The sequence below is a fragment of the Ictidomys tridecemlineatus genome, unplaced genomic scaffold (genome assembly GCF_052094955.1).
Source record: "Ictidomys tridecemlineatus isolate mIctTri1 unplaced genomic scaffold, mIctTri1.hap1 Scaffold_95, whole genome shotgun sequence".
Classification (NCBI taxonomy): domain Eukaryota; kingdom Metazoa; phylum Chordata; class Mammalia; order Rodentia; family Sciuridae; genus Ictidomys; species Ictidomys tridecemlineatus.
In genome coordinates this window covers 852,394-875,920 of record NW_027526166.1, presented here as the reverse complement: position 1 = coordinate 875,920, position 23,527 = coordinate 852,394, and the positions used below count along the sequence as shown (strand labels likewise).

The following is a 23,527-nucleotide window of genomic DNA, read 5'->3' as shown; positions in this document are numbered from 1 at the left end:
GACATGGGTCAAGACAGGCTGTGCTGGAGAGCTCGCAGCATCCCCGGGCCCGGACAGTGAGGCTTCCAGGAGTGCTGGCTCCATGGCCAGCGCAGTGAGCAGAAGCAGCTATTCTCCCGAGCAGGTGGCTGAACCACTCCACCCTGGACTTGAGTCCCTCCTGGAGTCCCCTCCAACTGTGAATCCTGTGACATTCTCTTCCCATTACACTTAACCGTCTTGCTCACCCATAGGGAAGAAAGAGAGCGAGCAAGTCAGAGAGAGAAGGAAGGAAGGACGGATGGACAGGCACTCTGAGCCTCAGCAGAGACAAGCTGCCTCCTTCGGGCCCCAGGATCCTTGCTGAATCAGCCAGCGGACCCTTACCCATGTTTTCGGTTAGATGCACAGGCACCCTCCCAAGCACCCTTAGAGGCTGCCTGCCCTTTGAGGTGCGTGGCCTGAAGTCAGACTCCAGGGGACTCCCTCAGGCTGGGCGTGGAGTAGCCCTGTGGCCCAGGTAGTTCATCATCCCTCCTTCCAGAGCCCCATGGTCCCCAGGGGTTGCCCAAGGGGAGCAATCTTTCCCCTGAGCCCTGGCCTGACCGGTCCAGGTTTCATGTCACCTGCCTAAAGCCACGCCACCCCATGCCTGTCCCCGTCACTTCCTTCAGAGCATTTTCTGTCTTCATCCAGAGAAGACTTGGTATCAAGTTGTGGGAGATGCAGCCCAGAATAACCCTTTCCCTGGGAGCTTCCCTGCTAGTGGGGGCAGACACGATGCAAAGGCCGACAGACGTGAACAGTGTTCTAGATCTCGAAAGGCCTGTTTGTCCACTGTTTCCTGTAACAGGACAGCCAGCTCGCTGAGGCCATTTTTGATCTGCCTTGATTTCTGCTGAATTTCCAGTGGCTGGCACGGTGTTTGTACATCATGTGCTTCAAAAATTAATAATAACCAAGGGTAGGATTGGGGAGAGATCAAGTTGATAACAGTAGACACAAAGTGGATAATCCATGCTAAAGCTCTCAGTGTAGTGCCTGGAACTCGGTAAACACTTTGTATAAGTGTTGGCAGTTTTTCAATTAGATCACAAAGCTGTATTCTTAACTACTTACCACACCATGTCTACAATAATAATTATAACTGATCATTGTTATAGAATTATATGGAGCAACGTGGAACCACTAAATTCTCCTGCATGCTATGGACAGCCTCGGCACATTAAAATAATCTTACTTAATTGTAGCACCACAGACATGGTGAAAGTTAGGAAAGTTGAAGTACCAGATGCCTATGAAGAAAAGCAGACTGGGGTGAGCCCAGAGTCAGGCAAAGAGTGCTGTGTGACGTTGGAGGAGGAGGAGACTGTGTGGCCCAGTGGCTGGGAGGGATTTAAGTGTGGGCTGCTGCTAGAAGGACTTGGAGGGCAGCACCCAAGCAGGTAAACAGGGCAGTGCCACACAGAGGGACAGCTGAAAGTGCTCCAGATGGGGCCCACATGCAGCCAGAGGGGGACGGATGACGGCCATGCACAGGAACTTAAGACTCACGGGTCGGGAGCCCTCAGAGTCCATACAAACAGTAGTAAACAGAAACAGAATTGTGAGCTGTGGGGAGATTAATTGGGTCCTGAGATAAGGAAGGGGTGGTGAGGTGGAACTAGTTTATAAGTCCACTGCAAACGCCAGGGGTGGGGAAGAGGCCTGGTTTTGGGGGGTGGTGGCAGAATAAAGGGAGTGGATGCGTGGAGGAGCCATCCGGCTGGCCCAGGTGCAGGTGGGAGTGAGGAGGTGGGAGACCTGGCCAGGCTCTTCTGATTCGCTTGACAACTCTTTTGTTGTTGCTGTTGCTGATTCTGGGAGCCGCTCTAGGGCTGAACTACCTCCAGCCCTTTTGAATTTGTATTTTGAGACAGGGTCTCACTAGGTTGCTGGGACTGGCTTGGAACTTGCCATCCTCCTGCTGTGGCTCCAAAGTAGCTGGGACACAGGCCTGCACCACCACCACGGCACCTAGCTACTTCTTGTGAGGGACTTGAGCCTTTCCCGGACTTGAGACTGTCCACTCTCCATGGCTTCATATGGTGTTCTCTTGGTAGCAGCAGAGCAGACAACCCTAAGGGACAGGTGTGGCACTCAGGGTGCTTCTCACAAGGCAGCTCTACACATGCTTTAAGACAGATGGTAGCACGAATTTGTTCTTCAGTTGTCATTGGTTAATGACTCTCCAGGGGTCCGCCTCAGGGAGCCCAGAGAAACCCTCACTCTCTATTCTGGTGACATTCCAAACACTAAAAGCAGGTTCTCCCCACCCTGTTATCAACACTGTCACAGGCTGACTGACGCAGGGATTTGCGGGTGGGAGGCCGGCAGTCGCCAGGGTAGGAGAGGCTGGAGTTCTGTGACTCCGTCCCCAGCCCTCTGTGTCTCTGGGGTTCCTGAGAGAGCTGCCCCTCCTGGCCAAGAGGTGGAGCCCAGCCCTGGGTGCACAAGATGCCTTCGGGTCTCCCAAACCCTTTCACAGCCAGGAAGTCGGGAGTTTCCTCCTAGTGAGCTCTAGTACCTTAGGAGAGGGCAGAGGCCAAACTTCAGATTTGTTCTCCTTATTTGTTTTCTTGTAAAACAAACTCAGCGTCTCCAAAAGTTGATTCCATGTAGCTGAAACTCGGTGCCAAGTGCTGATCTTAGGGCGGGTGGGTTTTGTGTTCAGTGCAGAGCGTCTCCCTCATCCAAGACACGTCCTTGGAAAGGGCTGCGTGATGTTCTTTCCTCTCAGTTCAGTGGCGCGGCCTCTCCAGACCCACATTTTGTCCCTCAGACTCCTCCACTTACTGCCTTTAGTCAGGTTTGGTGGTGGGTGCTACTACATGAGACCACAATGGGGGGACAGGGGTTGGGACATTTATTTCCCTGACCTCCAGGTGGTCAGGGGCCCCTCTCCCTTGGTCATGGCTCTTGTGGGGCTCTGGAAACAACTTCCTCACTTTGTCCCTCAGCACGAGGGTGGGGCCACTCTCTCCCTCTGACCCCTTTCCTCTGGTGCTCTGCAAACGTCCACCCTGGAGCTCTCCTCAGTCACCACTGTGGATGTGCCCGCTTCTTCCTGTGGGGCTTTTACCAACAGGCAGACAGCACGGGACTGCCACTGTCACCCTCGGTTAGGTATGATACAGAAGTCACACTTGGGAGTCGAACAGTTCAATCCCAGATATTTCCTCAAGTTCATCATAAATCAGATACAATTGTTATTGTTGTGGTTTCCAAAAATAAACTCGACTCCAGGAATAAGCCGAATCCAGAGTCTTGAATTCTCAGACAGATACCCTGGGCGGCAGGGTCCCCAGCAAGGCCAGCAAAGGACCTCTCTGGCTTCCTCTGCTAGTAAGCCAAGATGGTCTACAGGTGCCCTTATAGCCTGAAATCTCTACCCAAGTGGGCAGTGCACATCCCGGATGGAGGAAGGCTGGCGACTCTTCAGCTCCACACACCTCAACTGCTTGGTCCACATTCAGAGAAGGAAGTTGGAATGGACCAGGAGTGAGTTGTGAGAATTCTGCTCTACCTTGACATGACGGGGACCCATCTGTGTGTTGTGTGAGTGATGTTAAAAATGAGGCCTGGGCAGACACCTGGGTTAACTGGCTCTGTGGAGACGGCACAGGGCCCATCCAGTGAGATCCTCAGTCCTCCCTTCAGAAGATGCTCCTTCTGTGGGTGCCCAGCTGCTCATGCCTGGGTCAGAAGCCTCCCCACAGCACGAAGGAGAGGAAGCCCGGAGCTCCTGGAGGCCCAGGGCCCGTGGGAGCAGCCTCTTGGTGCAGATGGTTCCAGAAGGGCACCTTTGTACACAGTGGGAGTACACAGGCCCAGGGGAGCCCACTGAAGCCACGGTGAACAGGGAGAAGGAAAGGGGGGAATGGGGGGAATGGGATAAAGACTGAGCCCCCTGGCCCGCCCTGCCAAGCTCCTGTCCATCATGAGGGGAGATGGGGCTGCAGCAACTGAGCTGCAGGGACAGGGAGGGGGAGGCAGAAAATAAACTCAGCCGCTCCGACAGCACCTGTGTGTCATTCAGGGATCAGGCATCATGCTGGCACCCTTCGCCTTAGCATTTTCATCTTTGAAGCCATGAGGCATGTGATGCTGAGCCAATCCATGCATAAAGGCTGCCTCATCTCCATGTCCCGGGCAGCTCAGGTTAGAGAAAGGGATCCCAGGATCACCAGTTACTGTTTACCCACTGGTGTATTCCTCCTTACTCTTGCCCTCTCGATAATCAAGTCATGGCCAGCTGCGTCCCTGGGCTGGGATTCATGGTTACTCAAGACATCTCAGACCCCTGCATGGCACAGGCCTGTTCAAATCTGGCCAGGGTCTGCGGCCCCACAGCAGCTCTGGAGAGCAGCCCACCAGTGGAGGTTGTAAGGTGTTCAAAGTCCTCTGCTTGCTCCAGCAAGCCAACCTGTGTCTTGGAGGCAGAAATGTCTTGGTGACAAGGGTAAAGACTTCTCGCCAGCTCAGCCCACCCACAGGGTAAGGAAGGACCAAGTACACTCTCATTATCCAATCAGCCTTCAAGAAATGAAAGCAAGGATGGCCGCGAGGTTTTATAAAAACTCACCTCCACCTGGTACTGTTGGGCTTTTCTGGTTTCCCTCCGGCTGGTTTTGTGTTCCTGTCATTCCAAGGGACCCTCTCTGTACCCCAGACCTTGCCGCTCACACACTAACCTCACTCTTTCTTTAGTTCCTTCTGTTGCTCCCGGGCGAGGTGGGGGTGGGTCCTGAAATGGCCTCTCAGCTGCCCTCCATCCTGCACCACATCTTCCTTTATTATATAACAATGAGACGGTGGTGGCACTGCCTGGAGGCACAGATTTTGTGAAGCAAGGTGAGGCTGGCCCATAAAAACCCACCATGACTTCTGAAGTGAGTTTCCCCTAACATCTAAAGAGCTAAAGTGACCAGAGTGCAGAAGGAAGATTTCACAACAAATCAATTTAATGGAGATCCAAGATATTAAACAGAGCTGGGCATTGCTGACAGATTTCCTGGGACTTGTTATGAAACCACTTGAACAGAAGCAAGTCCTGCCTTATGGCCTTCTGGATGTACACTGGAGTCTCCAACAAACTTCAATTCCTTTCACGCTCTCCTCTCCAGTCCAGGACACACACTATCGAACACATAAGCACCAAAGCACAGAGGGCCCTGGATGACAGAAAACGGCCCGAGCTGGCCCAGCATGGCTCCTCTCCTCCCACCCTGCACCCCGGTGTCGTTCCACTTGGGCACTGCCACTCTGCCTGTTGGAGAGATCCTCTCTGCATTCTCAGCCCCTGAGGGGTGGTGGCAGGGTGTGCCTGAGCCCTGTGCTCTGCTGAGTGGCAGGTGGCCCAGGCCCTGTTCAGTCCTCCCTCCTCCTCTGCAGCTTAGTCCTGGTCTCCTCTTGCCAGTGTCTCCAAGCAGCGATGATGGCTTCATCGTCCATCTCCTCCTCTTCCTCTCTGTCTGTGCTTCTCCAATACTGGCTCCTCTGCCCAGAGGCAAACCTTCCCTCCTCTCTGTTTCTGTCCTCTCTTTCTCGCCTTCCTCTTCAGACCTCATGAAGCTCTGGGTGAATTTCCTCTTGGCTCCAAACTCAGAGAAGTCCGACTTGGATGACTCTTCCATGTCCTCCCAGTCCCTGGGCCTAGCCCAGTCCCGGCGCCATGGCTCTGGGGACTCTTCCCCTTCGGAGGGCTCAGGGGTCCGGCAGAAGGAGTAGGGCTCCGGGATCTCCTCTCTGGAGCTGGAGGTCTCACTGAATGTGGACCTGGAGAACTTGTGGGTCTCTCTGCCCTCCCTGGTGGAGGACGAGGAGAAACAGGAAGTACTCCTCACAGAGCTGCCGTCCGCGTTGTGGTAGGAGGAGGCGTCCTGCTCCTCTGACCGGGATTTGGAGAACTTGTAACTGCAGGATTTGGACTCGGTTTCCCGGTGCAGGGAAGATCTGATGTACCTATCCCTGGAGCTGCCAGACCAGTCACTCTGGGGAGGAGAGTCTTCCTCGGTCCTGAGGCCACTGAGCCACTTATTGATGCTGCTGTCCATCTCCTCTGCTGCCTCTCCTACAGTGGTCAGAGACCACCAGGGAGGAGGAGGTGTCTGTTTCAGGCTTTTGGGAGTTACTGCGGGAAGAGAGTCGGAAGCTCCTGATGGCACTGTCTGTGTCCCCATCCCTATCACTGGCACCATCATCCTCTTCCTTGACCTTCTTCTTCTTGAACAGGGAGCTGCGTTTGTTGTCGGAGGCCAGCTTCTCCATTTTGTACTTGGACATCTTCTCCCTCAGCTCCATCTGCATCTCCCTCTCCTTGTGGCAGAGCTCCTTTAGGTCCACATTGTCAGCAAAGAGGCTGTAGATGGGCTTGCTGGTCTCCCTCACCCTGCTCCCAGCCCCTTTGGCCCTGGAGATCAGTGAAGTGCTGGAGGACAGCACGGACTGGGAGTTGGAGCTGGGCCTTGCCTGGCTCTGACACAGCAGGCAGTCACCCAGAAGGGAGCTGCTCTGTCCACTGAGCATGGAGACTTGGCCATCCCCCAGGCAGCTGGTGTCTGGCCCTACCCTCATGCTTGCCACCGTCGGTGAGCGAGACAGCAGCAGCATTTCACCCTGCTTCTGAGCCAGGGTCTCACTGACCACGCTGGCAATCCAGTATGGATGCTGGCAATGGAAATGGTGTCTTCAGGCCTCACTGGCAGGCTGGGCAGGGGAGTGCTGGGGTTGGTGGCTGAGCATCCCCCAATGCTGCTGGCGGCCTGGGACAGGTGGGAGTGGTGGCTCTGGGCACTCAGTACTGACCTGTGTCCCCATTAGCACTGACAGAGCAGGCTGCAGAGCAGAAGGCGGACAGGGGATGCTCCCGCTAGCCACGGAGCCATCCACCTCCCAGCTGGCCATGGACTGGCTCTCCTCCAGCGTCCACCGACTCCTCTCCAGCAGCTCCAGCCTCCGCTGTCTTTTTTTGGCCAGGACGGCATCCTCCGCCTTGCCCAGCTCCATCACCTCCTCCTTGCTCTCGCTGCCCACCTTCTTCTGGTGCTTCAGCTTCCAGGTCTGGTAGGCCATCAGGTTGACATCCGGGGGGGTTCCTCTACCCGGGGGTATCCTCTGGGCCCTGCGCCTCACCACTGTCCTCTCCTGCCCCTAGGTCTTTCTTGTGAAATCCAAACTGGATTCTCTTGATCTTCCACCTCTCCAGGGCAGTAAGCTTGTCCTTGTTCCTGCTGCAGAAGTTGTAAAAGGAGCTGGCCTCGGAGCACACGCTCTGCTGGTCATCCTCGGGCACCGTGCTCCCGGCCTCTGAGCGCGCGTCCTCCTCCTCCCTCCTGCTCCTGGAGCGGAACTCCCGCACGGCCTCCCTCTTGATGTCCTGCAGCCTCTCGTTCCACAGGTCCCACGTGCACTCGGTGGACATCAAGTCCGAGCGGCGCCAGGTGCCTGGGCTGGGGCCACCGAGCTCCAGCTGCCGCAGGAGCACGCCTCCCGGCTGAGCATGCTCTCGCTCTCGGAGACGCTGCTCTGGCTCCGCGTCCTCCTGAGCCTCTGTGCGGACTTGCCCTCCTCCTCCTCGACCTCCTTGTCCTCCTCCTCCAGGGCCCACCACTGGTGGCCCTGGGTGTGGTACCTCTCTTTCCGGCTCTGCCACTCCTGGATGATCCTCTCCACGCCCTGGTCCTCGAGCTCCTGCTCCTGCTCCTGGCTGGCCTGGCGCGAAGAGGCCGGCCCTGGACACTGTCCACCCCCGGCCTCGCTGCCCGCCGAGAGGCCCTGGCCCTTCTTCCACTCCTCGTACAGCTTCTCCTCCTCCTCCTCGTCAATGAGGATGAGGGGCTCGGAGGCCTGGCTGGCCTTCCCCAGGGAGCAGCCGCTGAGGTGGCTGGTGGCCTCGTCCTCCTCCTCCACAGTCAGCTGCGCTCGCGCCCCAAGGGTGCCCCGGGCCTCCTGGCTCTCGCTGGCTCCCTCTGGGCTGCAGTCCTCCTCTCTCTCCTCCATCAGCTGCTCGTTGAGCTCCCGCAGCTGCTTCAGGAAGCCGTCGTTGGGATAGATGGCCCGCTTCCTGCTCACGGTCATCACAGCCTCCAGGATGGCCATGTTGTGGAAGATCATCAGGTAGGCGCCACCAGCACTGCCTACTGGCTGATGCCCATTTCGCTGCTGACCAGGACTTTCCCTGCAAATAGAACACACAGAGACGTGATGCCACCATGGCGGCTGCCCGGTCCTGCTTCTCTGAAGTGCTGTTCGGGGTGCTGGACCCAGTGCTTGGAGCTGGTGTTCATCATCGCCTGAGTCCCCGAATCACAGCAGATCCCAGGGTGGAAGAGCACCTCCAGTCAGTCAGAGCTTGGGATTGCCCTGTACAGTGTCCTCATGCTGGCTGGCCACCACCAGCCTCTGCAGGATACTTCCTGCGATTTGGAGCTCACTGGCTCACAGAATCAGGTGGACATGGCCCCCTTCATGTGGGATCACTCGAGTCTTGGCAGTTCTTTCCTATCTAGGGCAAAGCATAACAATGCAACAGCAGTCAGCGCTCCTATTCTGACATTCTGCATTCAAGAATGAATACGTCCATATGATCACGACCTATGTGCAAAATTCCTCGAGAGGATCACTATCATATTCTTCACTAAGGATTTTTTTTTCCTGGCTATTATGTGTCTTTCAATCAATATTCAAACTTTCTTTTTCATATTTCCATGCTATTCTAGACACGCTCCTCCAGGTTAAGAGTTAAACTTATCAATTGGTCACTGAGGAGTTTGGGTCTAGGATGGAGCCAAACATGTCATGTTTGACTGAATGGCATACAGTAGGTGGAACCCTCACCACTCTGACGCTAAGAACATAGCCTTCGTTCATGCATTCTGTACCAGTCAGCTGTCCATTACTATAATGAAATACCTGAGGCAGGCTACTTTACAAAGAAAAATAGTTTATTTGGGCTTATGGTTCTGTAAGTGCGACATCCAGGAGCCTCATCTGGTGATTGCCTTCCTGCTGGCAGAGTCCCAAGGCAGTGCAGAGCCTTACAGAATAAGAGGCAGGGAGCATGCATATATGTCTGCCTTCATCTTACCCCCTTCTTCAAACGTTTCCAGGATTCAATCATGAGGCTCCACCCTAATGCCTACATCCAAACCTCATCCTTCACAAAGGTCTCTGAACACCATACTCTGATTAAGTTCCCACCCTCTTAACACCTCACAATGGGATGATTAAATTCCAATATGAGAAGTGCTGGGCAACACTCAGACCAACCTGAACCACAGCACCACATGCCGGGGCCTGTGGTCTGTGTGGGTGGGCATGTCACACAATATGCTCAAGTCGTCTTCTATATCAACTGAAATCTATAAAACAAAAAAAATTCCAAGTCTGTCTTCCTTATCTCATGGCATCTCAGATTCCTTCCAGTACTGCGGCAGCTGTGACCTGCTCGTAAGTCTGTGGGGCTAGTCCAGTCGTGACCCTGCCATTCAGCACGTCAGTCATCTGCCCCTCCCTTGTGCTTCCCCTCTGCCCTGAACGGGATGGCCTTGGGGTCTACACCACCGCTCTAGTGCTGGCTTATAGTGCAGACCAGACTCCTGGAGACCTACTTCCTGGCCGTCACCGTCTGTCTGCCCACAGTCTTGGGGGACCTTTAGCATCGGCTGAGAGCCCTGATTAGATGAGATGGGAGGCGAATCTCCTTATTCTGTCTCCCTGCCAGCCAAGGCCATGCCTTTGTCACACAAGGGGTCAGAGATGAGATGGGCCCTGAGGCTCAGCGATGCTGCAGGGTCTGTTGCCAATATCTGGTACACACTGAGGGACACAGGACAGCAGAGTTCAGGGGTTCAGGCCACTGCCCCTCCTACTCCAGCCCAGGGCTCCACGGTCCCTCCCTGGGCCATCTGGCAGGACCAAGGACTTGCCAACGCATTCCTGCACGTGACCACCCAGTCCTCCTATAAGGGCATCAGATCCCACTCAGACGAGGCTGCAGGTTCTGTGTGTCTCTGGGCCTACTGTACCCTGGGGTCCGTTCGAGGAGCCAGGGTGGCCTGAGGGACTGCTGGTGGGTAGAAGCCCATGGCGATGGGCAGAGTCAGGTGATCGGCTAATGCCAAGCCTTTGTTTGCCACCCAGGGAAGCGAGGAAGGGTGGGACCAAAAGTGCCCTGCCTGTCCTTGCTCCTAGCCACTCGGTGCCACACTCCTGTGGTCTCTGGATCCTCCTGTGGCCTCCTATTGAAGGCCTCTGCTGCTGTGAAGGGTTTGGGGTGGTTTTCTGTTACCAGCAACCAAGGGCATCTTGATTGTTACATCTGGCAAAGTCACCAGACTGCCAGTGGGTCTCAGCTTCCAGGACAGTTAGATGTGGATAACAGCACTGTCCTGAGGGGTCGGGGGTGTCCCTTTCCACCCTCCTCCTTGTTAGCAGCTAATGTCCAAGCATCTAAGAGCAGAGGAAGCCACAGGAAGAAGGCTCTAGGGTAGGGGCGTATGCATGTGAGACCTACCCTACAGGCAGCAGCCAGAGTCAGGGTATGGCCCTCTGCTCCCGCTCAAGAGCAAGGCTTGAGGGACAGGAGACTGTGGGAGGCCAACTTTGCACGTGACTGAGTCACACTCCCTGCTGAGTGCTGAGGCGCTCAGTCACAGAAATGTGTCATGAACGGGTGTGACTTCCTACAGCCCTATGGGTGGAGCTACGCTCACCTGTTCCTTTGTAATATAACCCCTTGCCCTGTTTAGGATAGAATATTCCATGGAAGTGCCTTGTGTGTGTCCCCTTCTCTTACTGTGCCCTTGGTGTGTGGCCTACCCAGGTGTCAGTCAACCTGATGATAGTGGACATCACGAATAGTGGACATCATTTCAGCCCCCTGAAACCTGACCCCTTGCCTCATTTGAGTAGCTTCTCCTCAATAAAAGGGGTCAGCGCATGCTCTCGCTCTCTCTCTTCCTGTGGACCCTTAAGTTCAGAAGAGCTGTCACCGCGACCCCAAAGAAAAAGGTATTTGGGTCTCTTGTCTCTTGCACAGCCCAGTCAGCCCAGTGCAACTGGAGTGACACCTGAGCCTTTTAGTCGTAAGAACAGAAACCTGGCAGGAGAGGTCACCTCACCAGCAGACTGGGTGCACGCCTGCTGACACCAACGTGGGTGTTCAATGTGGGCTGGCCCCTCATAGACACAGCAAGGAGCTTCCTCCTGGAGCCGCAGCTCCTGCACCCAATGCAACATCCTCCCTCTGCCTCCCCACAGGCTCTCGTGGTGCCTCGGTGGCCCCCAAAATGAGTTGAAGCCTCTTTTGCTCTGGATGCTGTGGGGACCTGCCACCCACCCTGTGTCTGACACTCTTGGCTCCCTCTCCACAGGGAGGTTGGCCTTGCTCTCAGGTCTAGTGGAAGGAACAGGTCCCCTCCCACAGACCCTGGACAGATGCCAGCAACCCCAATCTGTCCAAAGGCTCATGTTTTTTAAAGTAGGAGAATTTTAAGCATTACGTGTGTGTGCGTGTGTGTATTTATGACACACACGTGATGTGTGTGCATGTCCCATTAGATGTGACCTATCTCTGATGTTGGTGATGACAGGAAATGCCCTTCCCAGGAATGCCACATGGTTTATTACAATAATGGCATGACGTTCAGGCATTCACCAAGAGCTGGGTGTTGTGCTAAATAAACCCTGATATGCATTAAAAATTTTTATCCCTCATGGCAACTTTATTTTTTTAAATTTTTTTTTAGTACTTATTTTTTATCTGGACACAGCGTCTTTATTTTAGGGCTTCGAACATGCTAGGCGAGTGCTCTCCCTCTGAGGCGCAGCCCAGCCCCTCATGACAACTTTAGAATCAGATGTTTTGATCTTTGTTCTGTGTTGAAGAAAACTGGAGCTCCCCGGGACAGGGAAACAGCCCAGTCCAGGTGGAAAAAGCCGAACGAATCCTGGACTGAGACCCTGTCCTCTGGCTGCCGTTCTGTGGCGAATGTCCTGGCTCCAGCCTGTCCTCCAGGCTCTACTGTGGCTACTCTCAGATCACTTCCCCTGGGGACTAGGGACTCAGAAGGACCTCCCAGATGGCCTCTCCAAGGAGCCAGTCAGCCCTGGGAGCCATCACAGGACAGTCCCTGCCTTGTGCTTGTCACCACCCCACACCTCCCGCCCTCCCTGTCATCTCTCCTTGGCCAGCTTAAGTGTGTCCATCTGTTGCCTGGGTGCCACCAAGCACCCACACACGAGAGGCCCCCGGGATTGCTTGTGGGGTCAGTGATCATCCTGTTCTTTCTCCATTTCCTAGAGAACAACCGTGTTGTCAGATCCCCTCAGATAACTGTGACATCCCCTTTGTTTCTACCCAGGGAGAGTCCACAGCCCGAGCAGCAGAGCCCCTCACCTCTGTAGGTCAGCAGGGCCTCATCGAGGAACTCCGCAGCCTTCCGGAAGTGCTGGGTGATGTCCACCTCGGGGAAGTCGTCCACCTCCATGCCCAGGTACTGGATCTCCAGCCCAGTGTAGAATTCAGGGCCAGTTTAGACACCGGTGCCGTGGGCAGCATTCAGGATGTGGATGATGCCAAGCCTCTTCAGTCGTCCCTGTTCACAGCCGCACTCCTGCAGGGAGAGCCGGGCAGGTTGACCACCATGATGGGAGCCTGCCTCTGGGCCTGAAGACCTAGCAGGGTGCCTCCTCCTCTCCCCAGGAGGTCTGGGGTGCTGAGGGATATTGTCAAGTAGGAATGACGCTTCAAAATTTCCTTGCCAGCGTACCCTATGTTAAATGGATTTCGCTGTTGACATTGCATGTAAGGTGACCTTGCTCAAGGACCAAGGCGGATCCGGGTTTAGAGCTGATCAGGTTTGAGGAAGTATCCCGCTCCTTAGGGTGTTCCTGGTTTAAGAAAAAAGGAGTTTTAGGGAAGTTTTAGTTAAAGATTATTGCTGCTGGGAGTAGGGCGTGCCTGCTGCCTGAGTTCCCGCTGAGTTCTCGTGGAGAAAAAGTATTTAGGACGTGCATTGTGGGGGAGAAAAAGAGAATTTCCCCTGAGCGTGTGTGGAGGCTGGTGTGAGATCGGGAATAAAGAATTGCTGTTTGAACCTACAAAGCTGTGTGGTGGCTCATGATCTTGTGCCAAGCCGAGACATTGGCATTTGGCACTGGGGCGCACTGTGGACACCTGTGTTTAAAGGGGCCTGACTTGGCTGCTGCATGAGAGAGAGAAGAGACGGAGCTAGATGGGCAGGGTGGGGGGAATGAGATTGGGGTGCAAGGACTCTTTAGGGTGGTCCAGGGTTCTCTAGTTGCAAATCCCATACCTTGGGAATGCACACTCACCCAAGCACAAAGCTGGCAGACAAGACATTAGGTGTGTTGTGCACGGATGACACACACTGTATTGCCCAAATCCCCTCATATGCATCATCTCGTTTTCCCCTTACAGTAAACTCAAAGGCAACAATTTTAACTCCATTCAAAGATTCTAAAAATGAATAACTGCCCAAGACCATGAAAGAAGAAAAAGATGGAACAAGAACCGGTGTTTCTGAGCTCTTTTTGCTGCAACTGAGTTTGAAGGGCTCAATTTGAGAGCCCTGAGCACAGGCCTGCCTAGGAAGGAACAGAACAGTGAGCTGGGGTGGCTGGGGATGCTTGGGGCCACAGGCCAAGTGCTTCTGGTGGTGAAAACACAGGATTTGGTCCCTGCCCAAGGGAACAGTCCCCAGGCACCCGTCACAACAGGAAGGAGTTTCAGACCTCATGTCCCCAGCTATCTCCTACTGCCCGCCTGGGCCCGGGTCCCTCTGTGCTTGTGGACACCTGGGTAATTACATTGGGAGTACATCCATTCAGCAGGCAGTGGATCAGCCAAAATTAGTTTCTTATATTAACCTGCTGGTACCAATTATGTACTGGTAAGGCTTGGAGGGATAATATGTGGAATGTGGAAGTTGTCTTTGTTTTTGTTCTGGAAACCATTCATAAACTATTAAAAAATAACATTTTTTCAGATCACAAAGACAATAAATGTCTTGGGAACTTGTAAAATTCATAACAAACCTAGACAGGAAACTAAAGCCACTTGTAAAACCACTTCCCAGAGACTCCTACTGCTAACTTGTTGATGGAAAAGCGCACGTGCGAACACACACACACACACACACACACACACACACACACACACACACACACCCCTCTACCTATCTGTGAGCATTCAGTATTCTTTTGTAACCCGGTTTCCCGCCCACTGTGTGGCACACACTTTCGTGTGTTGGTGAGCACGCGTGCAGACAAGCACTGTGGACAGCTCCTGCCGTTCTGTCCAATGGCTGTTATGGATGTCCAGGGATGATGGACATGATGTCAGGAGTCTGTGTCAGGAAAGGAGGCCCAGAGGAGGCATCCACGAGGCAAGGCTAGATCAGGGAGCCTGGGCATCTGTTTGAGGGTTTGGGGAGTCTCTCCCCAGGCCAGGCCAGGGCAGGGCAAATGGTCAGCCAGCCTTGGGGGCTGGAGCTGCGAGGGCTGTGGGCAGAAGCTGAAGGAATGTCACCTCTCCCAGGCACTAACAGAGAGGAGACAAAGGTCACCACCACCACCATGGTCACACTCACTTCTCAGCTATGAAGACATGGGGCCAGACCTCATCCGCGTCGTTCCGAGGGGCCTCCTGGTGGTCCTGGACCAGGGCCCGCTGCAGGTCCAGCACACAGTGGGTGTTGTAGAGGCTGGTGTCATCCATCTTCTCCCTGACACGGTTGTACAGGTCCTCCACCAGCAGCTGCTCAGCGGACTCCAGCATGCCCAGACACTCTGCGTCTGCTCTGAGCCCGAGGCTTGAGTTCTATGGGCAGCAGGTGGCATTTGCATTAGGGAGTGGGGACACCGTAGCCTTCCCTGTTCCTTGGAGAACTTGTACTGGCCAGCTCTCTTGGGACTGTGGGCATGAGCTGAATGCCAGGCGATCTGCAGGACGGATTTAGCAAGGCCCCAAAGGCCCTCTGCACCAGCTAGACACTGAGGTCAGGGTCAGCTGCAGGTGGGCAAGGGTGATGGGAAGAAACTGGGTTCCCTTACTCTCTCCTTGGTTTCTCTAACGCTGGCTGCTCACAGCTTAGACATGGTCCTTGAGAACTAGGGTCTGTCTGAGTCACACTTAGGAGTCCTATGGTGCTCAGCATGAAGTGGTTGCTCTGAGTTATTTTCCAAATGAATGGACCATGTTCTTCCCTAACCTGGTTCGCTCTGCTGGTTGGACTCCCTTACCTGTGGAATGCAAATTACCCTGGGAAAGTAAAGCTTTCAGGACTCACGGATACAGCGCTACTGCCTGAGCAGCCGTGCTGACCTCAGACAGGTGAGTTTACCAATCTCAAACCAGGTTCAGTGTCTCTCTGACACCAAGTCAGAAAAGCTCAAATTCCAGACCAGCTCAGAGTCTGACTCATCCCTCTGAGCCGACCTTATCTCCTGATAGTATACCAGCTCACAAGTTAGCCAAAGGGAGAGGGCCAGGGAGCAAGATGCTTTCCTTCCCTAAGGAAGCGGGAAGGAACAGGAGAGAGAAAAGCCTCTCTGGGTAGCCAAATGCACTGACGGAGAGAAGAAGAGAGAGGAGAGGTACGGCCTCCGAGAGGGACACGGCCTCTGGCCTGCACCTCCTCCTCCCTGAGGGGCGGCCTCCTGCAGTAGTGGCTGTGGAAGAGGGACAGCCCTTCAGGGAAGTATCCGGCAGGTTTCTGAAGTGGGCGGCTGTTCGAGGATTGGAGTCCAGGGAGTCCGGCTGTGCCTGGGCCCTGGCGGAGGCTTCTGTCTGTCTGAAGTGAGGAGTACCGCCCCTTGCAGTTCCAGCAGGTCCCACTCTAAATTTACTGCATATGATTGTATTTTCATATATCCTGACCTATCTAATTACAATTACGTGGTTCCAAAACAATTTTACACAGGTAGTTTAACACTTCCTCTTTTCAGTTTGTGAACTGAAGAAAAATGTCCAAGATTTATCTGAATCAGTGATAATAAACTATAAAACCAACATAATGAATGAATTCCAGATTTTTTGAGTTTCTTATTTTTATTTTGATTTTATCTGTCATACTCATAATTCCCTGAGCCTTCTCACAGGAAAGTTATTCTCATGAATTTTTAAATCAGATCTCACAGTTCAAAAAACTGAGATCTATTTCTAAAAGGCATTATAACAATGATCGTTTGAATTCTCTGTTATTTCTATTGAGTTTTCCACATGTAAAATAATCTTTTCTACCACATACATAGTATGAATTAATGGATGCTTACCTTCAGACTTTTATATGTAAATGAATTACTATATCTCAGATTAGAAAAGAAGGGGCAGGAAAGCAACTGTATTAATCGATACTGCACATGGGCATATGAAACACTGTAACTTAAGTGTAAAACCTGTAATAAAGATCTAAACAGTATTCAACAGTGTTCTTATTTAACACTTGAATTAAAGATAAAATTTATGTGGTAGAAGAAAACATTATTACAAATCTGGAAAATTAATCCAGAGTTGTGAAAATTAGAGTGGAGATGGCATACAATGTCTATAATAAGGTCATTACTTTCTGTTGTTGTTGTTGTTAATGGTAGCTGCCTTGCTTTGCCATTTCACTATTTTTTAAAAACTTTTTCTGCCAATTACTTACTTTACTTCATTGGTTCTAAGCGATGCAGTATACTAAATCACTTGATCTTAGACATCATTTTCATGTTTTTATGTATCAGTTAAAATAAATTAATAAAAATAAAACAATAAAATCATGGTAACCAAAGTGTAGTTGGAGAGACCTTGCTTTGTAGGATGCACACATCAGCTCATCATAATACTTGACCCCACACAGTTCAACAACTAGTAGCAGAATATTAATAATCAGACAGATGAAAAGGATCATGAGAGAAGTGTAAAGTAAGCTTCAGTGTGAGGGGAATGCTGGGGAAGAAGATCACAACCAAGTATGATTATAACTATTAATGTCATCAAGTACCATTAATAATAATGAACATTTATTTGCTAATTCTAATAAATATACTTGTTCCAGAGCTAGTCATTTAACATGCCTGATCATCTCCACAAAGACCAAGAAGGTAGTTACTACTATCCTTATTTAACATATGAGTAACTTTGAAAAGAAAAATCTAAATACTAGGGTCCAGTTCAGAGTTTAAATGTCTATTTTCTCTGTTGTTACAACTTTTTCCAAATTCCCTTGCCTAAGTGTATCATTTTCATTATTACATATATTTATCTTTCCTATTCAGGATATAGTGTTTCTTACAAACTTGTTTGCAGTCTTTTAAATCTTCAAGACTACTCTATACTCATTTGATTCTCCTACAGAATTGATTGGAGGCAGTAAATAAATTTTTCAATGATATAAAAAATTAACAATTCCCCAAAGGAGAGTTTTTAAAGTTTTATTTAGTCAAATGGGGAACATAGTGGTTTGTTTTAGCTATAAATGTCTAAATGTAAAGCAAAAGGGTTAAAGTCTATGCATGTGTGTGTATTTATGTGAGTGTATGCACCTATTGTGTGTGTATATGTGTGTGAATGTATGGTAAATGTGTAAGGAAAATTGTTATTTTAAAGCCTGAGAGAATATGGTAATGACATTAGCTCAAAGGTATCATGATTCTGCTATAGTCCCCCAATACACTGGTGATTTGGGGTATGTTTTATGTATTTTTATTTGCTTATTTACTTACCAAGAGAAATTATGTGAATTTATACTTAATACTTTTACATGATAAATTAATTTAATTACATAATAATCCTACAGTAAATAATCTTGGGGTAAAAACTTCAATTCACCACTTTCATAGGAAACCTGGCTTAACTATTTTGAAGAAGTATCAAGCTCCCTCTCTTAAAAAGACTTCTATGAAAGTAAATATATTAGTTTTCATGTATATTTGAACTTTGAAGTAGATCTCTTAATAATTAAATCATACTTGTAGAAAAGTTTAACATATGTTTAGCTCTTTTAAAAATGAATTCAGGCACATCAGTTATTTTTTAAAATTCAACATAACTTGGTAATAACAATTTGCCTAAGTAGAGTGAGTTTATTTTGGAGTAAGTGTTGTTTTGCTTTTTTTTTCTTGCATTTGTGCACAACTTATACAATAAATTGTAAGACACTCCATCATAACTTGGTCAGGTCCAAATAAATTAATGAAAAAGAAAGAGCCTTTGAGAACCAAGGCCATTTTCATTCTTTAATACAAAAGGCATCCTTTCATTTTTTTCTTTTCTTTTTCTTTTGGTATATTTGAATGCCATTTTTCACAGAAGTATCAAAGGTAGCTGGATTCTTTCAAAGGATGAATAAAAGAGGAAGGAACGCTGTTCATAGTACTCCTAGACTCTCTGTCTTCATCAATGAATGGAAGTTGTAAATAGAAACACTGAAATTTGTTCCTTTAATCTAATGTTTTCTTCTTGCACTTGCAATGTTTTCTATTTTATTCTTTTTAATGAAATCTCAGAATGTGTTTCTGTTACCAATTATCTAAAGTTTAAAATTATTTGAGCTTGGAAACAGCAAAATTTACTATTCAATAATATTCTATTTAAAAACTTCTGTTTAAAATGAGATTTTAAAGTTGAAAAATACTTTAATAAAAAGCTCATTTCACTGTCAATATTGTTTAATTTTACAAACATTTATCACAGACTTCAAAATGTGTCAACCCAAATTTGGGCATCCCTGGGCTAAATAGTACAGGCAGGTGCATCATCTCCAGAGTGTTCTGCAAAACTTGGCCATCCCACCCCATAGCCTTTCATTTGTCCTTCTATTAATTAAAAACCACAGCTAAACAGAAGATAGGCCATGAGTGATAAGACATCTTCTGAGTACATGAAAAATAACTGTTCTGATTGAGTGTGGGTTTGCTCAGGACCTGCACTCTTTTGCATGTTAGGACCGTTACTTGCCTGGTGTCATCCAATATTTTTGGATCAAGACATTATAACTTACTGTATCAATTCCTCCTTTTCTTATTGGTGGAGAAAATCATCCTAATTCTGAATATCACAAGCTTTTCTAAATTCATGGACAACACATTAATAAAAAATTGCTTAGATTTCTGAAGAAATTTATACTATTTTGTAATAGGAAATTTCAAGAGAAAAATGCTTGGTAGGAAGCCTTTGCTCTTCAATGTTAAAGGCACAAATGGTTTTTATCATGTTTCATTTTCTTGGATTTAGTTTTGTACTTTCACTTACTCAAACTCTATTAACTGAAATCTTATTGGGGGCTGGTAACTTGATCAGTGAAAGATAAATGTGGTCCCTGCCTTCACTGTTATTTTGGACTCCAAATTATATTCTGGGACTGGATATAAAGGATTATAATGAAAATGACTGAGTCTGTCCATCCTTCTTTCTTTTAACTTGCAGTTAGAATTCTGTCCAGTTTTTATGAGAGAATGAATGGCATTCCTGGAGAACATTTACTTTTTTAAATAATTTTTGTACTTATAAAATTACTCAAGAATGTCACCATTTGAGGGAACAAAAAAATCATGCTATTGGAAAAAAATAATTATTACAGGCATTAAATGGGTAGTCATAATTGCCTGTATATGAACTTTGTGACTAAAGCAACCACTTTAGTATCTTATTTCCAAAACAAAAATGTTGCTTTTATATTTGTTTCACACATTTATAATTAGACGTTCAGTTTATGAAAGATAACAAACTAAGAATAGTCATGACAATAAGAAAAATAAAATGAAGACTTCCTGACTGCTGAGCTAATGCTCTTTAAGGAACCACATCATGTGACTATATCCTGGTTGTTTGGCTTCTGTTGCCATTGTGACAAATTCTATTTTATGCCTGTAAATTCTATTTTCTAAATTTGCATGCACAAAGCACCATTTATTACACCAATAATATGTTTCCTGGTACTCTTAATCTGGCTTGACTAGTTAGTTGCTTTATTTCAACTCTTCACATAATATATATGAAGTTACAATCTTCAAAAACATATATATTCTAAAGCTTATTAAAGATGTTGTGCATCAAAGAACATTCACATATCTTTAGTCAACAGACCAGGAATTGCTAAAGTTAAAAGTTTAGTTATGTTTTTAATTTCTAACACATTGACTATTTAATTCTTTATTCAATCAACATTTAAGGCAAACATCTACATGAGATATAGATTCACGAAAAGTTCCAAACATTCCCTGGAAGAGCAATTAAATAAATAATGACTTATAACTTCTGGAATTCCTCTGGCAAATCTTCCTAAAATCTCTAATGTTGAGTTCATAGAATATCAAAAAGAAATTCTTTGTTTATGTGCTTTTTTAACTAATGTGTCTATCTTAAATATAGTACATTGTTGCCAAATACAAATTTAGCTGCATTAAATGAAACTGTATTGGAGAGAGTTGTGTTTGTTCAGTGTAAATTAAATCACTATTGTGGCAAACAGAGTAAAAATGCACCAGGTAAAAAACAAGAAATGCCTGCATTTTTTCCTCAAATAATTTTATGTCTTTTTCTTGTGAAACAATACAAGTCTTAAAAAGTAAACTCAATGTTAATTAGATTAATTCTTGGAAAAGTTTAATAAGCAAGAAATTAACAATGAGGGAGAACAGCTACACTGCATTTCAGAGACTCAATGAGAAACTATCCTTTTTGAAGAGATATGAATTCAAGAAGAAGAAGAAGAAAATTAGATTAATGGTCGTTGGAATGGAGAATTTCAAAGGAGTCTCCATCATCTGCAGGCATTTTAGTTTTTTTTTTTTGTGTGTGTGTGTGTGTGTGTGTTTGAACAGTCTTTACTATATATCATTCGAACAAAAACATTTTATATATAGTTGTGGAATTCTGTGTTGTAAGAAAACCACTTGACATATTTGATTCATGTTCTGATTCTAGTTTCAAGTTAAGAAAGTGGATAAATTGGCTTAAAGCATCTTAATTACAAAAATCTGGAATATTTATTTATTTTAATTTTACTGTAAGGCATCATGCTCTGATATAAAGTTTGACTTAGAACAATTTCTGACATCATCTAGAAGAGTGCACCTTCATTTTCCTGCTTTGTGTATAACATGCTCCCGGGTCATATCCTAAGAAACTTTCAAATACAGGTCATCTATGTGGAACACTCAAAATTTGATGCATCTTGCCTTCTGAACATGACCTTTTGTGTTATCAGTGAAGCTAGCATACAATTATTGTGATCACTTGATAATGTGATCACTTGGTTGGTTTAATCTGTTTTTTAAATAAGTGTGATCTCTGTAATCAGTTGTATTGTAAATGTAGCTGTTGTGCTTAGATGTTGGGAAATAAAGCAAAAAAGGTGAAACTAAGAACAGCAAGGGTGATGAAAATGATAAGGCATAGAAATCTGCAGGATGCTCTGTGTGAGCCATCTTGATCAAGCAAGATATATTTGAACCTAACATACATATATAGGCGCATAAGCATACTATGCACATGCATTTTAAGGAAGTTTCACAAAATGTTTACCTTTATTTATCCCACTAAATGCAAAACATAGACTCTATTCTTCTATTCTATTATTCCACTCCACTGCACTCTACTCCACTCCATTCCATTTGTTCATATTAGTTAAAAACATAATGGGGCTGGGCACCTTGGCACAGACCTGTAATCCCAGCAGCTCCAGAGGCTGAGACAGGAGAATCTTGAGTTCAAACACAGCCTCAGCAACAGCAAGGTGCTAAGCAACTCAGCGAGACCCTGTCTCTAAATAAAATAAAAAAATGGGCTGAGGATGTGGCTCAGTGTTCAAGTGCCTCTGAATTCAATCCTTGGCAAGTCATTCCCCCCACAAATAAAATCAGTCTCTATGAAATAAGTAGACTTCATTTCACTAATGGATCATGATATGTAAGTGGGGGAAAATGTGACTAGTGTCAGTGAGTGACTTTTGATATGGAGCACACAGGTAGTTTTTCTTTTAATTTATTTTTTTCTAATTTGTTATATATGATGGCAGAATGCAATTCATTTTATATTACACATATAGAGCACAATTTTTCAAGTCTCTGATTGTACACAAATTATTTTCACACCATTCGTATCTTCACAAATGAACTTAGGGTAATGATGTCTAACTCATTCCACAGTCTTTCCTACCCCCATACCCGCTTCCATCCTCTTCTTCCCCTTTGCCCTATCTAAAGTTCCTCCATTCCTCCCATGCTCCCCACCCATCACCATTATGATTCAGTATCCTATATCAAAGAAAATACTTGGCCTTTGGTTTTTAGGGATTGGCTTACTTCACTTAACATTATATTTTCCAACTCCATTTATTTGCCATGATTTTATTCCCTTTTATTGCTGAGTCATATTCCATTGTGCATATATACCAAAATTTCCCTACACATTCAACTACTGAAGGTCATCTGGGTTGGCTCCACAATTTAGCTATTGTGAATTGTGCTTAGATAGTTTGAAGAGCTTGCTAAAGCTATGGAATGATGAGGGGATGATGAGGGGATTCCATTAGATTCTTTAATAGATTGATAACATCCCTTTGAAATAATAAAAGTTAAATGGTATAAAGCTATTTACAGTCAGAACACTATATAATACCTACTTATTATATTATCAACTTTATTTGTATTATCTCATTTAATCTTTACAACAGTGTTTTTAGATTGGTCAAATTATACCCCAGTATTACAGTTAAGGGAATTAATGTTCAGTGGGAGGAAATGCTTTTTTTTATTCACCAACATTATAACAATAAATAAAATCTTAATACAGAAAGTTTGACTCCAAAACTAATTTTAAGCTTGCAAAATCCAGTAAGATAATTTATTTCTTTTCTTTGTTCCAACAAAAAGATTTCTTCATGACCTTCTCTGTGCCATGCACCATGAACATAAATGTAACTGACTGCTCTGATAGCATTCATTGTAAAGAGAAGGATAAATAGAAGTCAGGGTTGAAGGGCATTCCAAAACTAACAGAAGAGGCAGAAAAACATAATCAGTTATACATTGACTATGAAAATAAGGTAATTCCTTTCTTCAGAATTTTTCTTACAGAAGAAATCTGTAAGTTTATCAACAGAAGAAAAAACCATGCTGGATTTGATGTCTTCCAACTCTACTCTAGGTATCTTCCACAGTTTTCCTACTGTGAAATTTTTGGTTTAGAGTGGTACACTATCATAGGGTCACCTGGTAGGTCTCTGGCCTCACGTACATTCTCTTGAAAGTCAACATTTTAACTCTAGAGTTGCTGTTTGTAGTAAGGAGATTAATAATTGCTCTTGGTTGTAGCCTATATGGAAATCTACACAGTCAGCTGCTGCTGTAGTCATGTCCTGGTTATATGAAAAGGACTCAGGTGATGAAGGGCTGTGATTCATTGCTACTAAACAATTTCAGTAAAGTTCAAGGTCTTAGGTCTAAGTGTAACTCATGAAATTTACCTCTTACCTGTCAGCTTCTCTGACAATGTAAA

The 23,527-nt window shown here is 47.2% G+C and overlaps 1 pseudogene; it reads right to left on the bottom strand.

Annotated features, from left to right (window-relative positions):
• Positions 1-5,388: 5,388 nt before the first annotated feature.
• LOC144374915 (serine/threonine/tyrosine-interacting-like protein 2) lies at positions 5,389-14,821 on the bottom strand (annotated as a pseudogene).
• Between the last annotated feature and the right edge of the window lie 8,706 nt (positions 14,822-23,527).